General features: G+C 46.1%; 1 long non-coding RNA gene across 2 annotated transcripts; it reads right to left on the bottom strand.

Moving 5' to 3' along the window:
• Positions 1–1,870: 1,870 nt before the first annotated feature.
• LOC108640053 lies at positions 1,871–14,926 on the bottom strand. 2 transcript variants are annotated; one of them, XR_001920895.1, is made up of 3 exons: positions 14,838–14,926; positions 14,133–14,298; positions 1,871–1,956 (listed from the first exon to the last, which is right to left on the bottom strand). It is a non-coding gene; the product is annotated as an uncharacterized LOC108640053 (long non-coding RNA). The 2 variants fall into 2 exon arrangements; XR_001920896.1 differs by lacking the exon at positions 1,871–1,956 and adding an exon at positions 13,995–14,016.
• Between the last annotated feature and the right edge of the window lie 575 nt (positions 14,927–15,501).

Genomic DNA, 15,501 nt, shown 5'->3' on the forward strand with positions numbered 1-15,501 from the left:
AGAAACCCTGCAACTGTGCATTGTCAGTGTGACGGAAGAAACAACGGCAGCTGATGCTGGTTGGGTCAGTATTACTGTCTGTCTCACAGACCAGTCTTTGTTCTCAGAGTGGTGACAAAGGGCTCCCTTCTTTCCTTCACCTCCCTCGTCTTGTTCATAGGCGTGTTGGAACAGTGAATGTTTTAAGACTATATCAGCTGTGGGTGACATGCCTTGGCGAGCTCCCATCAGGACCTCTGCCACCCCTGCCCCCTGGGAGGTGTCCCTCTCATGCACCGGTGCCCTCCATGGAGTGTGCTGGAAAAGGCTCATTCCCTTATCGCCTGGTGGAGCTTGGAGCTGCGTGCTGCTGGAGTCTGTTAGTAGTAAACATGACTACAAGCTCTGAGCCAGCAGGTCCACAGGATATCAGGAGCATGCATGGTGCTCCTGTCACTTTCTTGTTCACCTCTGTTACTCTCAGAGCCTCCTAAACTTGTTACTTGGGCACTCTGCTTCCTGTCTCTCTTGGAAGATGAGTGCAGGGGAAAGGGAGCTGGTGTTGGTGAGTCTTAGCTGGCGTCACCAGGGTAATCTCTGTCTCCCTCCACATGGAAAAAGAGACTTCAGAAGGTTTGGCCAGTTCCTGAGAAGGGGAAAGTTACTGCTGCTGGTATAATCCCAGCCTGTAGTGCATGCTTTTCCAAGAAGAGGTAGCCTCTCAGCCAGTGACTTTTGACAAGCGGTTGTGCCCAGTATCTGGCAGAAGAAGAGAGTTTGCAGGGCATTGTGGTGGGTGGCAGAGCTCTTCCAGAAAAGGGACTCAGTTGGAAGACACACTTCCCACATTCAGCCATCCTCTGACTGATGCTCTCTGCCACCCCACCGCCAGGCAGTGAAAGGCTCCTCTCCCAGCATCTGCATGTTGCAAATGGAGATGGCGCATAGCAGGGCAATATCTGAAGACCTAAGAGTGCACCTTCAAGGCCCTTTGATATCATCCCAGTATTCCCAGTCTACGCACTCTGAACAGTTCTTGTCTTAGCTATCAGAGTGGCAGAATTATTTCAGCCACTTTTCTAGTGCTCTTTATCTTGGCAACCTAAGGACTTCACCTTCGTTACATTTCTCGTATTCTTGGTACAGAGGGTTGAACCTGCACAGAGACATACAGAGTTACAAAATAGGGCCCATGCCTTGATGCACACAGGTCCTAACATAAAAAAAGACACATTCAGAGGCATATACACAGACACCCACTTGCCAAATGATCCTGTGACCTTGCACGGACAAGCAGAACAGTACATCAGGATCATGACAGTGCTCTACAAGAAATCCTAAGTGTTACTGTCCCCTATGGGAACCTGGAAAAAGCAGCATAGTACATTAGGTTAGAATGGATGTTTCAGTGTTTCCCTTTCAGAAAACAGGGAAATAATTTTCAACTTCTGAGAGCATCAAACAGCAGTGTGTGGAAGAGTCAACATAGGAGCCACTGCCTCTGCTGTGCTTTTGATGCATGAAAGGACCTCAGCAGGAACATCACATGCTGGCCACCGTGTCTGCACACAGGTCTCACCACTTGGAGATGCCTGTAGTCAAGCAATCCCAAATCTGTCTTTGGAAGGTGTGTTTCCAGGTCCAATTTTTACAGGCCAGCACAACTACAAGGAGTGGTCTTCCTTGAACAAAAGATGAACATTTCTGAGTGGAAGTCAAACAGGTGGAGTTGACCACATCAGCCACAACAAAGGGTTCATGACCAATGTTCTCCTCTCCTTATGCTTCCTTGGAGCTAATTTTTCCCCTTAGGCTTCCCCTGTCTGATGCCAGGCAACACAACTCTGTCATGAGGCCTCCACAGGCAGCCCAGGAACACAGCTCAGACTCTCCTGTGGAGTTTGGGTCCTGGATCGTTGGTTTTTTATAGTAGGGATAAGCCCGATGACTCCTTATTAGAGTAAGTTCAAGAGAAATCTGAAAAGGGAAGATAAAGATGCTTTGGGATGCAAGATATCTTATGCTGTGTTTATTTCCCTTCCCCCCCACCCCGTAATACGATTCAGAGCAACATGAGGAGCTGTGGTAACATGGATGTGGTAACTTGTATCAGAAGGTGCCCAACAGCAAAAACTGTGCAAATATGCACATTTTTGGGGAGGTCAGCAACAAAGCTTCTTTATGCTAATATCAGCCAGCTATGCATCCAGATCTCAGGAGCAATGAGACCAGGGACTGTACTTCATAGTTCAAGTGAAGCTGGGCAAAAATCCATGACCTTGAGTCTATGGCGTTTGAGAAGGAGGGGGGGGAATTGACCTGCAGCAGGAATTACGAGTTGCCTACAGCATGGCTTAGCTAACATTTCCCACAGTAGAGCAGGGGGAAGAGCTTAAGCTTGTTTGAGATTGTTTGAGGAAGAGACTGAGTTTGTCTCCAGAGTTGTTTTTTATGGCATGCATCTGAAAACAGTTTACATGTGGCTAGAAGGAAGCCTCTTTGTTATTGTGGTTAAAATGACCTCTCAGTACCTAGCCTCTATTTTAAGCAGGTGATGCATACGTGTTCTCATGCCAGTACTCTTCAGTCTTTTAGCTGAAGTAGCAGTTCTCTTTCATTGGGATTTACCCATCTGATGTATTAATAGGCAGCAATCATATGCCCTCTTAACATTCCTTTTGCTAGGCTAAAAAAAGCAAAGACCATCTAGACTTCTACAGTCACCTCTCTCCTTTTTGTCGGGATCGCTCTAGTGCCATTCTTTCCACTTGTTAGAATTTTCTCTTTTCCAACTCTTCTGGAAGGTACTTTTCTCCTCCGTACTGGCAGTGCTTCCTCGTTTTGTCTCTTCAGCTAACGTTTACGTTTTTCCTCCAAGGTCATCAGTGAAGATATGAAATTCGCTGGTGCCAAAACCAGTCTCGAAGGAATTTCATTAGCAATTGCCTACTACTTTATGTTTCAGGGTCTTTTTATTAAGCAATTTGTTACCCACTTTTCAGTTCGAGTGTGAATCCCTGCACTCCCCTGCTTTCACAGCTTCTCAACCATCCTCTGTAAAACCCAAATATCTTTCATATACCACATAACCAATGTTTTAAAAAATATTTATTCTCCTCCCCAAGCATAAAAATAATAAGAAATACTCTATCTTTCATACAGCCACATTGAATTTTGTCTAATTTTCTGTGCACTTCCATATCTCTAATTATTCCCATTTTGTTCTAGGACAAAAAGAAAAGCTGTTCTAAACTCTTGGGTTGTAAATAACTACATCCCTTTTTTTGTTCCTTAATTGAATTTAGGTAAAATTGTTGATACTAGGCAACTCTCTGGTCCCCATCTAACCTCCATTTGCACAGGTTGATTGTATATCAATGCTATTGGATTTACTACTTGATCTGTCTCCAGGTACCTTCTGATCTAAATAAACCTTGTGAATTTTGCCTTGAGCTCTGATGGGATTTCCAGACACTTTTAGCCATCGACTTGTAATCTCCTTCTTCTACACCATCTTTCCTGCAAAATGAGGCAAAACTTCTGTTTTATAGAGCATGCCTTGATCTTAGCTGCACTGTGCAGAGGTCTGATGTCTTGCCTTGTTCTTTTTACCTTTACAAAGAACTTTATTCAGCACCTCTGCCAGATCTATCTCACCTTGATTTCTGGTGACTGACATGTCTATTTTTCTAAACTTTGTGACCTCTGCCATGTAGATTTCTTTGCTGACCACTCCCATCTTTCCAGGAGGATTATTTTTCACCAGTAAGTCAATTTTCTATATGTTCCCTGTTGCCATGCTGAGTCTGAATGCCTTCCACATACAAATACTTAAGATTTTTAACTCAAGTTGTTCATCACTTCAGTTCCATAACTTCTCTGACCATTAACGTTTTGAGGTTGAAAAATCTTAGTTGTGGCCCCATGGTATTTACTCTTCCATTTAATTTAAACAGAATCAGCCTCTGTACAGTCAAGGTTAAAAGTTATCTTCAGCCACATTATGCTGCAATGTCTCACTGGTTAACAAGACCAGGTCAAATGCAATGGCAGCTGTGGTTAGTTTACTGCCTCTTTAGTGAAGAAACGTAAGCCAGGGCATCCCAGAATACCTGGGCCCAGCCTATGGTAGTAGCACTTTATTCTCCATGTAAAAAGTTAAAACCTGTAGTAATGACAATCCCTGGTTATGCATATCATTCTAAAACCGTGAAACAAAGTCATCAGCATCAAGGCACAACCTTGGATAACCACAGCAGAACTACAGCTGTCTTTCCTCAAGGTGATTTGAACACAGACAGAATCTGCTTATCACCTCTGTTCCTGCTTGTTTCTTCACACTCAACAATATCATGAACAGGCAATACTACCACAGGCCCCACTTGCCTTTGCTCTTCTGAGCAGCATAAATCTTTCAGTCTCAGTGGTCCAGCCACGCCAGCTGTCCATCCTGACTCTGAAAGTCCTGGCATACACAGCCTGCATATTGCTCATGAGGTCCTTGCCTTAGCAATCAGGCACTTCCATTGTTTTTCCTAGTTTCCCATATATACTGGCTATATAATCTTGGATGGAGTTTCAGTTTTCTGCTCTAATAACTATTACACTCCTGCTCTCTTATGTTCCTTTAGTCATTGGTGTATTTTAATATCTATGCTCCTCCTTCAACTACACATCAAAAGCCAGTATGGAAACCACACAAGTCCCTACTAAAAATCCCACACAAAATACCAAGTCCTCCACCCTATATCTTAGTCTAAAGCCTGTCTCGGGTGTCTGGTTCCCGGCAGGCTGTGTTCTTCCACACCCGTACTCAAGCTGCCAAGGAGAGTCCTCTCTCTTTGGATGCCTTCAAAGAGACAACACACTGCTGGCAGGAGTTCCCAAGGAATCTGTAATGTCTGGACCATGGATTTGCCCTTCTCTTAGGACATGTTTCACTGAGGTATGTAAAGTGCCTTGAGCAGTATCTGTAGTCATCCTTCTTCCATTTCAGTGGGAATCTAGCTCCCTCATTTGTCTCAACATGAAGGGAATCACTGGATTATTCTCTTTTCCTGAAGACACATTTTCAATTCAGATCCCCTTTTGTAACAGGAATTGTCTTAAAGTGTTCCCATTCACACAGACCTATCTTTCCTGGTACCTCTGGTAGACTCTTCCCCTTGCCCTTTGCAGTACTTCTGCAGCCTCTTCTCCTTTCCAGGTTCTTGGACTCATGTTTCCATGGCCCCTGACCTCAAGCCGTCCCCATCTCTTCTTTTCATTCTCTGCTGGGTTCACTTTTTCCTTTTCTGTTCTTGTTACTTTTCCTTCCCATTCCCAGTCCACAAGCTTCTTCTCGAACTTCAAATGAAGCAGTAGCAGGGAAGAACTTGCACGTGCTCTGATAAACTCTGCTCAGAAGTTATGGTAGGGATGACTGGAGTGCATTCCTCTCTACGCTGAAAACTTGAACTCATGAAAAGGGCTGAGAGATTTCAGCAGCACAGAAACTGTAATCCTAATTTAAGTTTACCCAGATCCCACCTCTGAAGTGGCCTGATGATTCAAAGCAGCAAAGCAGACTGCAGCAGCATGAGGCCAGAACACACAGCAGCCTTACCTCAAGACAGCAATTCCCATTACAAGTGTGAGTTGAGAATCTCATTTCCCCAGGAAGTAGGCAACTACTACTCCTCACATCACACATCGTGGTGACAGACAGAGGTTAAGTAACCTGTTTCTTGCTATTGACAACTAGAAGACAGCTCTAGACACTGCTGTTGCCTGCCCCTTGGCACTGGATGAGAGCTGCCAAGGAGGTGGGGGACTCAGGCAATGTGCCTCTACGGTAGATATCTCCATCTGACTGTGTTGCCTAGAATCCATTAAACAGCACAGGTGGAGGCAGAAATGATGGACATATCTTCAGCACCCTAATCCAAGTGCCATTACCTCCTGCTCCATTCTGCTAACATCTGAACAACAGTTTGGGTACTGCACTGTTCAGCACAGCACCACTGGGTAGCATTGCTCAGGTGGAAGATGTGTGTTTCCTCCACTAACTTTATATCCCGGATAGAGAGGGTTGCGTTGTCTAAGGTGACTGACATGATGCTCCCTCTTGCTGAGTTGAGAAGCAAACTGTCATAGCACAGCAAAGGATGTTGTTGTCACAGAACCATCTCCCCTCACCTCCTATTAGCCTTGCTCAAGGTCATTCTGTATGGCAGCAACAGGAATAGAACGTGTGAATTCCACCTCCTTATCCCGCTTGACCCAGGGCTAGGATCAGCTGGGAAAAAGCAATATCTGTCCAAGCATGGCAGCAGTGCTCGGGTGTTGTTGTGCAGGTTAACACTCGTGCTGAAGCCCCTGCCACACACACAATAGGCACCAAGAGGTGCCAGCTCTGGAAGCTGGAGGCCTGGGGACACGTTGTGCTGGAAACACTGGGGCCCCATCCAGCTGCACCAGCACTCCCTCGCCCGTGGGACTGTGAGTTCCTCCCTGGGAAAGCAGCAACGCCCAACTGACTGCGCTCCAGCCCCGGCAGGAAAAGGCTAAGTACGGACAATGCCCAGATGGGGTGATTAAGCCCCGATCAGCGAAGCATGGTCCCACGCATGATCTGTGTGTGCCCCACGGAGCACACCTCCACTCCAGGTTGTATTTTGGGCTTCTTTTTTGGAACATTCTGCACGTTAGGGATGCTTTCTCCCACAGAGACAAGAGAGTAGCAAGACATTTCCCCCTGCCTGCCAGGCAGTTTTAGCTCTGTCCCAGAGGCATCCTGAAAGAGGATGTGAGGTTGTTTACCCTCAATGAGACAGCTATCAAATCTGATAGCATGGACCCTAGAGGTTAAAGGATTTGGGCACCCAGTCACTAGGGAGTAAAATGTGCTGCTCTGACTTTCTAAAATGTGCTGCTTTGACTGCGGTGGAAAAGGTCACACATCACAGGTTACTGCCAGCTAATGAGAAATGAATCTGGACAATTAATCAATACATAATCTCCTCCGCTAATCATATTGATGGAAGATGAGCTCCTTCCCCCAGGAAGGGCAAAGGCCATTGAGTTAAGCCATTTAGAGGCATTTATTTATATCCTTGGTGGCTCAATAATTTGAGTCTTTCCCCTGAGGGCTAGGCAATATTGTCCAGGTGAAAAAAAAAATCCAACACAACAGGTATTACTTAGCAGAAAAATAGTCTTTTAATAGAAATGAACACTTTCAAAGGAAAATGCATTCCTTTTCTCTACATTTTCACACACATGTGAGGACAAAAACCCTTCTGAAATATTCTATGTAAATGGTCATAAAAATATCATTTTCTAAGGGGAATACTCAAAGAAATTGTCAAGATCTCAGGGCGCGTGCTACTCTCAGTTGCATCAGAATGCTTTTCTTCAGAAGCCTACCATGAAGCATTAAAAGAGAATTTGTCCTTCACTCACTCATCCTAAAACCATGCCTTTCCTCTGGCAGGCACAAACTGCTTTTTAAGAAACCTGGCCCTGTGGGTAAGGTGAGTTCATGCTTGTGTAATTAAAGCCTATGTTGAAACACATACGCACCAAGGGACAAAGATGATGTCATGGCACAGCTGTTTCTGCAACACAGCTGGTTTCCTGGTTCCCTGACACAAATCCCGCTCTTACTGAGCTGCAGCAAAGCAGGTGGTAAAACTGTCAATTGGAAATTGCAGGTCATCCCTGCCAGTTGTGTGTGGTGCTCAGACTGCCCCTGCAAAAGCTAACAGAGCCCTTCCGTTGCACTACGTAAACTGTGGAGAAAGGCAGTGGTGCTCACAAAGAAGCTGTTTACTTACACAGTTGCCTGCTGGGACTTATTTACAGAGTACTACTGACAGCCACCAAATCTGCTTGTATAGCTCTGGAGACGGTTCAAATCCTCTGTTCCCAGACAAGTGATTAATGCTGTATGGAGAGAAGTTAGGACTGAGGATAAAACTGAGCTTTCAAAACAAGAGCCTCTGATCTCAAACTGAACAAACATTTCCCCTTGCCTGTGTCAGCTAGTTTGATTTCCAACAAAAGAGCAGATTGCTTGGGAAACCACAGTCACACCAGTGAATTACTTTCCTACTAGCCAGAGAGAGCTCCCTCAAGCATCCTGTCCTGCTCTCTCAAATCAAGCTGAAGGCAGAACTTCCTCTGCAAGCAGCTAGTGAAAATGAAGCTCAGAGGTGAGTCTCCCAGCTCAGACCTTGTAAGGAACAAGACTACACTCCTTAGAGCCCCAGCTCCTTATTAACCCTCATTTACAAGTAGCCATAGGGCCAATGTGTGCTCAGAAGATGTACCTGATCCTGCCAGCAGCAGATCTAAACACAAAGGCATCAGTGGAACAGTTAACTCATCCGTTGAAAGGACTGCAGAAGTGAGAGCGGGATTTTCTCACAGTTTGAAAACCTCTCTGAACAGGAAAGACTTAATGGCATTGACAAAGGTGTGCTCCATGCAAACAGATCTCTGGCAGCAACACACTGAGCGCTCTGATAGCGACAGCTCAACACACAGTGTCTGGATAGTATGGTCCTCCATAAGATAAGACGGGCCCTCCCCTGTGCCCCATCCATAGAAGTATAAAAAGTAGTGAATGATTGTTAACAGCTATTAGAGTCTATGGCTTTTAACCTACACATAACAGAATTTGCATGCAATTATATATACGCATGCACACCCCATCATGCATATATTTGTGCTGTGGAAAGCCCATTCAACGTGCAGTTATTGCCTTGGGCATTGCCAATGACTGATGAGTTCTTGCTGAAAAGTGCTCTAAGCCTGCCTGCACTCAGGTTTAACTTCGTGCAAGCCTCTCCCAGCTGAGCCCACGGAGAATGCCGCTATTGTGAGGGCCAGAGCCTTTCTGCCATGCCAGCACACGCAAAGGCTGACGTTTCATAAGCTGCCTGCCATCATGAGGACAAAGTCCCGTTGAGTGGGCATTGGCTCTGCCTTCCCTTGCAGATAGCAAGGGATCAGCTGAACTCAAGTTTGGCAGCCTCCCAGGGTATGGCACAAGGCTAGCCAACCATGTGAGGCAGAGCCATTATCGGTGCCCTGCTCCTAACAAAGTGAAGACATTCTCTTTCATCTCAAACTAATATTTGTCCCTGCTCTTTCCAAGCAGAGGAAGACAGACATACACTGTGCCAGATCCCCTGCTGTGATATGTATCTACTAATCTCTAGCTTGTATGGTTACAGGGAGGCTGCAAGCATGGGAAAACACTTAAACATCCAAATTCAGGATAACATCCTGAAGTCATGGTGTAAAGCAAAAACAATAAATAAAGGTTCTTTGGGAAGGAGAGAAGACAAAATTACTTAATTTTATGTGTTTTCCCATCACAGTAGTTAAAGAAGCTAAGGTTTACAGAGGGCAAGTGAAAAAGGCCTGTCCAGTTCCCTTTAGAAGGAAGGTGGTGTTGGCTGCCCAGAACCAGTATCCAGAGCCCTGCTATCTCCTCAATCACCTTTAACACCAGAGGCAGGGAAGATGAAGTTCTCAGACCTTTCTTGCCACTTTAGTCCTGATTTAGGGCACAGACAAGTCAGACTCATGAATAAGCCAAGGTCCTGAGCACCTGAAGGCACTTCTCTCTGCAAAGAGTTATCCTAATTCAGAATGACATCTGTGTATTTTCTTTATAACTTACCCTATCCATGAACTACATTCACTTGCATTTCTAATTTAAAATAATCCGTCTGTTAACAGTGACTTCTGGCTAAGCTTAACCCAAGTGATATGACATGTGATATGACACCTTGCTCCTGCTGGGATGCTGAATATTTTATGCAGAGCTGCCCTGAGAAGGTGCTTGGCCATGACGTAGTGGAGATACTGAGAGTCCACAATGCACTGAGTTGCGAGGTCCCGGTTCTAGGTAGTCAAGACAGGCTGTCTGGCTACAAAGGGGTGTCTATCCCTCTGCAAGGGTTAGACTGAGACTCCGACGAGCAGGGAGGCAGGGGAGAGGCACAGCTCAGAGGGTCACTGGGAACCAGTCCAGAATGACCTGAGAGCAACCAGCCTGCTCTCCTCAGCCAGCTGAACTACCAAGAAATCCCAGTGGGGAAGGCACTAGAGGGGATTTTCCTGTGTGTGTACTTGCAGCTTTCTGGATCAGCCGATTTTGAAAATAGAGGAATAACATTCATTTAACACGTTTTGCAGTTAGGTCTTGTCCAGAACTGGTTGGTGACACATGGCCTCTGTGTTGTTCAGAGGGAGACAGAGAGGAAAAAGAGACGAAAGCTCCTTTATGGCTCATGCTAACAGTAAACATAGGGAATCAGAAAGCAAGTGGACTACAGAAACCAAGAGGCAGGGTTCAGCTCAGTCATAGGTCTTTTGCACCTATATCTCCCCTGAACTGGAGCTATTTCACATCCAGCCAACTCAGAGCACAGGCAAGGAAGTGGGCTTTGCCCCTGCTTCCTGTGAAGGGATATGCCCTTGCTTGCTTCAGGGAGGAATGAAAGAGTACAGTGACCCTGAAGCAGGCCAGACTTTCAGCTGTGCCTTTTATTCACGTCCAGGCTTTTCCCAGTCTTTGCAGATACGGGTCTCTTCATGCCATCTCCCTGTGATGCTGTCTGGAGAAGGGGGCGGGAGAGCAGAGTGAAGGAGAGTCAGTGATAAAATGGACCACACAGCCCTGGAGTGCCAGGTGTCAGCTCCTTTTCTCACCAGCTTTCCTTTTCTCAGCAGCCTGCTGAACATTCTTTTCAGGTTACTACAGAGCTCTCACACAGCATCTGCATCCCTGAAGCAAAGGCAGTGTACGGCTGGGTGGCTCTGGAGGTGAGAGCCGTCAGTGAAGCAGGTGCCTCATCAGGCACGCAGCAACAGCCAGCACCACACAGGGGATGAAGCACAACATCACAGCCAAGAGGTTACCGGGCAAGCTGGGCCACCATGTGCAGCCCGTGGATCACAGATGAGGGAGTTGGACACAGCACTGCTAAAGTGTGCAAGATGTGCAAGGAGTGGGATAGGACCTCACTGCATGCCTCACATCCAGTCGTGGCTGGGCATCAGCGGGCCTGCGAGCACAGCTAGCCAGTTCCGGAGCGTGCACATTTCTTGACCCCTCAGTCTACTCCAGGCGCTCCTTCTGCATCCAGGGGACAAGGGTCACTGCAGTCCTTTCACAGGGTGCCAGTGAAGCAGTAGGGAAAGAGCCAAGGTAAACTCTTGAAGAAAAGCAAAAGCCACCACAAACACAGCTGACTGAGCCCAGCAGGAGCAAGCGTGTGCTCTGTGTTGTCCCTTTAAACAACATTCAGAGAAGTAATATTGTAAGCCAGTGGCTGTTTCCCAAGAGGCAGGAGTCCTGGCTGCCATGGTCAGCCTTGCCAGTCCCTTTGCTTTTTGGCTTTGCCTAGGCCACAGAACCTCTGTGTTTCTGTTTCCCTGCTATTACAGCATGTGGCAAAGGGGAAGGACTCCTTCCAAAGCATCTACTGGTTTTGACTAGAGCAGCAAAGGACCAACTCAGCTTGGCACTGGCCAGCGAAGAGAGGGACAGCACAATGCCTTGAGTCAAGTACAGAGGCTGCCTGCAAAAGTGCTTGGAGCACAGATCCTCAGGAATTAAATTCCCAGGGAAATGGCCAGTGTTGCCCATGTGTTTCCTCCCAGCCACCCTGCCCTGCTCTGTCTCCACAGGGCCATTATGCCAAGTGGTGAAAGGTGGACACTCAGGCCTCTGTCTCCACACAGTACCCGAACACCACATTATGGACACAAGCCAAATATCTAAGATACACCTGTGTCCCTTGGCCTGACCCACCCCACTGTCAGCATCTCCACTCCTACCCCTCAACCAGGGCCTTCCTGCAGCCTGTGGACACATTGGAGGTCTGCTGGAGACTCAGACCTTACACTCTTTTTACCACAGCACATGCCCTTCCTAGGTCTCCCAAGCCTGCCAGGCTTAGCAGCCACAGAGGAGAGACCCTTCCCCCACTGTGTAATAGAAGGAGTTTCAGAGAGGCTTCACAGCAGAGAAACCAGAATGGCTCTCTGCTATCCCCTTCCAGAGCTGAGGTGACCAGCTATTTCAGCTAAGAGGACTCCTTCCCTGGCTGTTGGCATCTGTGGATCTTACCTCTAAGTCTTCGTTTTTTCTTGTGTGTCAGTCAAGTGAAACTAATCACAGATGGGTTTTAAAGTATTGGATGTTATCTCACCATCTCTGTCCCAGAGTCTGTCTCCTTAACTGTGTTACTGTTTGACAGCCTGCAGGGCCTCTACACCTCGTCCAGGAGTTAATATTTTATCTAGACATTCAAGGGAAGCTTGGTGGAAATTGTGCTAGCCTTGAAATGCCAAAGGTAACTTTAAAATATTTCCTTCCGGACTCTGAAATGTTGCTAGTAGAAATGTATTCTCTAAAAGGAAATGGTTCCGAACCTAGGCTAACAGCTGGGGAGATTATTCATGGAAATCAGTACCCTGAGGCTCTGTATCACTTTCATTTGTCTTTCCCAAACCCCCCACCTTTATGGAGGCCAAGTGCATCACTCTTCTAGCTCCAGGGAGGTGAAGTGGAAGCAGCTCTCCAGCAGAGGAAAATGTGTTCATCCTGAAAACATTTCTTTGTTCTCATTGCACAGGATCATTTGTCTACCGTGCAGGAGATTTATGTGAGGAACAGCAGTGACACAGGGCATAATGACTCCATTTTGTTTAATAATTAACTCACATGTTCTCCTGGTGCCACACGTTCCAGCAGACACTGTAAGACAGTCAGGCTGTGCTGGCTGGAGAGCTAAGCAGCAGGTGGGCAGTAAGGAAAAACTGATTTCTCCTTCTGCTCACTGATGTTGTGCCCTAACTAGTGCTGGGGTCTTCTTACCTGAGGTGTGCTGTCCCAACAGCTCTTCAAATGCTGCAGACTCTGCACGCTCTGAGTATTTTACCAAAACAACAGGCATTGTGGTGTATTATTTCGACAGGGGTCATATAGGAACTATTTCAAAGAGCAAACCTGAACTATGTAGCAAGAATGAGAATGGAAGCCAAAATTCATCTGAGTTCTCCCGCTACCAACAAGAAGCTCCATCTTGCAACCCATCACTGTTTGGTTTGCAAATGGCCAGGAATTGTTTTACAGGTTTTAGAAGAATTTGCTGGAAACTTTTTGCCAAATTTTTCTCAAATTTTAATACCTGTTCCTCACAATCAAATAATTTCTGGGGAAGAGATGCTTTCAAAGAACTTGTCACCTTGAAATACTGCTGAGGGCATCCCTTTTCTAAGTATCTAGACTTTTTTTTTAAGAAAAAAATTTCACCACAATTTACAATACTCAGTCGTTCAAATACAGAAGGCTAGATATATTGAAAAGGTTCTAAATACATCATTTTAAGGTTACTGAAATAAAATATTTCAAAAATATTTCAAAAAGGGCTTTTTTTCCCACTAGCAAGATATCAATTCTTTGAAAAGTTAGAGACTAGCTTTTTCTCCAAATTCAAGATACATCTCTTTCCACAATATCTCAAATCTTTGGGAAAGGGGGAATCTATTACTCCCTTAGCTTGTTTTTTAGAGAGGTAGAAAACATTAAAACAGAAAGGAATTTATCAGGAAAAAAAAATCTCAACTAGAATCCTTTGCTTAAGTGAAAACAACCCTAGGTTTATCAGGGACACTTGTAGCCAAGGCTGAGGCAGTTGCAGTTTTAGCAGCACTTCCCTTCCTGAACAAACGCCTGAGATGCCATCAAGTTCTCTCTGCCTTGGACCTGAAGTCTGTTTCTATATCTCTGTCTATTTTAAGGCATATCCCATACACAGTCCTTTCAGCTCCTCACAGTCAGGAATGTGGCTCTTCCTGGAAACCGTCTGCTCAGGGAGACAGCTGAGCTTTTACTGAGGACTGAATCTGTACCCTGCACCGCAGCACCACCCCAATGGGTTAGGGTGTCCTCCTCGCAGCATGTTTCCATGGTTTCAGGTGGGTTAGGGTGTCCTCTCCACAGCAGGTTTCCAGGGTTTCACAATTTCAGCACTGGGGAAGACCAGCAAATGTGGGAGGGACTTTGGTTTGCAGGATTACGCCTTATCACCAGCCCTCAGGCATTGAACTATGATTTGGGTACAACCTGACAGCCACATTCTCCCTACCTGCCCCACATGAGTTTTCTTTCCAGGCCTCCTCTGCACTCATCAGGTCATGAGTCCTACTGATAGCTTGTGCCAGATGACTGCTGCTCCATGTCCTGTGGAGGCTGCCAGCCAAGCCTTGATGCCCTGCTAGTCCAATGGTCTGAAATGACCTTCAAGAGATTGGCTGCAAGGTGAAAGTACACAAGCAGGTTGAAGCTGGTTATTCAGCATCCATGGATTAGAGCAAACAAGAGCAAACAAAGCTGATTTCATTGTCTTCTGCAAGACATCATTGTCTAAGTCAGATCTGCAAGCCCCAAAGCAGAAGCTGAGAAGAGCCAAGGGGCCAAGGTAACCCAGATTCAGGGGACTGGAGGACTCCTGATTGGGCTACAGGGGGAGAGGATGAGAGCCAGTGAGAAGTGGGAGAATATTATTCCAGACCACATCTAACTGAGTACTGAAGTGCAGATCCCAATCAGTGCCCTATCTTTTCTCCTACAATCAGTCCCAGTGAAATTCTGTATGATGGCATCATCTTTGATTCAAAGTGGGAGAGACAACAGTCCAAACCACTTTGGTAAAGGGCAAGTTTCAGGAGGGATCCTTGAAAATCTTCCCCCAGCTGAATGTCCTACTAACGTTCTAGTAGTTCCCGAGAGCCCTAATACAGATTTTTATCTTCCCTGTCATTGTTGAATTGTATTATGTTCTTTTACTTACCCTCTGAGTGCTTCCAGAGCAGATGAGCTGGGGAGATGCACAACAGCACATTTGCACTCTAAAATCATCAGGTGGTTGCTTAATTCCTTCAGAGGAGGGTTGAGTAATTTGGGAAGAGGAAGGTGGGGAGGACCTCAACAGACTTCAACTCCCTATTTTCTGGTTAACATCACCAGATGCCTCCTGCAATGCCTAGTCTGTAAAGGGGGTGCCGAAGCTCAGGGGGTAGTGAGGAATTACAGCTAAAGTTCTCCCTCTTCAGTCCTTGAATACACAAAGAGTGGCTCCACATTTCCTCCCAGGGCCATCCAGCTCAATGATGTGTGACTAACTCTTTCATTGACCAAAGACCAACCACTTTCCTCACATGACCTTACATAACTGCTCATCTATTTTGTTAATGAATGGAGCTTGAGAAAATTTCCATTGCCTAAGGCCTTTGGGGGAAAATGCATGAGCACCATCTCCACCTTTTGTGTGCTGATTTGGGATTTTCCTATGGATTAACTGAGTACAGTAGTATTATTTTTGGTTGCTGTCATTGGTGACTGAAATGGTAAGCTAATAGCAGGGTGCCATGGGGGTGAAGAGAAAAAGAAAAGGAGCCCCTGCCTGAGCCAGAGGAAGCAGGAGACTCCTTCTGCCAGGAGGAGCAACAGGGACA

The sequence above is a fragment of the Manacus vitellinus genome, unplaced genomic scaffold (genome assembly GCF_001715985.3).
Source record: "Manacus vitellinus isolate BGI_N305 unplaced genomic scaffold, ASM171598v3 scaffold_28_pilon, whole genome shotgun sequence".
In the NCBI taxonomy this organism is placed as follows: domain Eukaryota; kingdom Metazoa; phylum Chordata; class Aves; order Passeriformes; family Pipridae; genus Manacus; species Manacus vitellinus.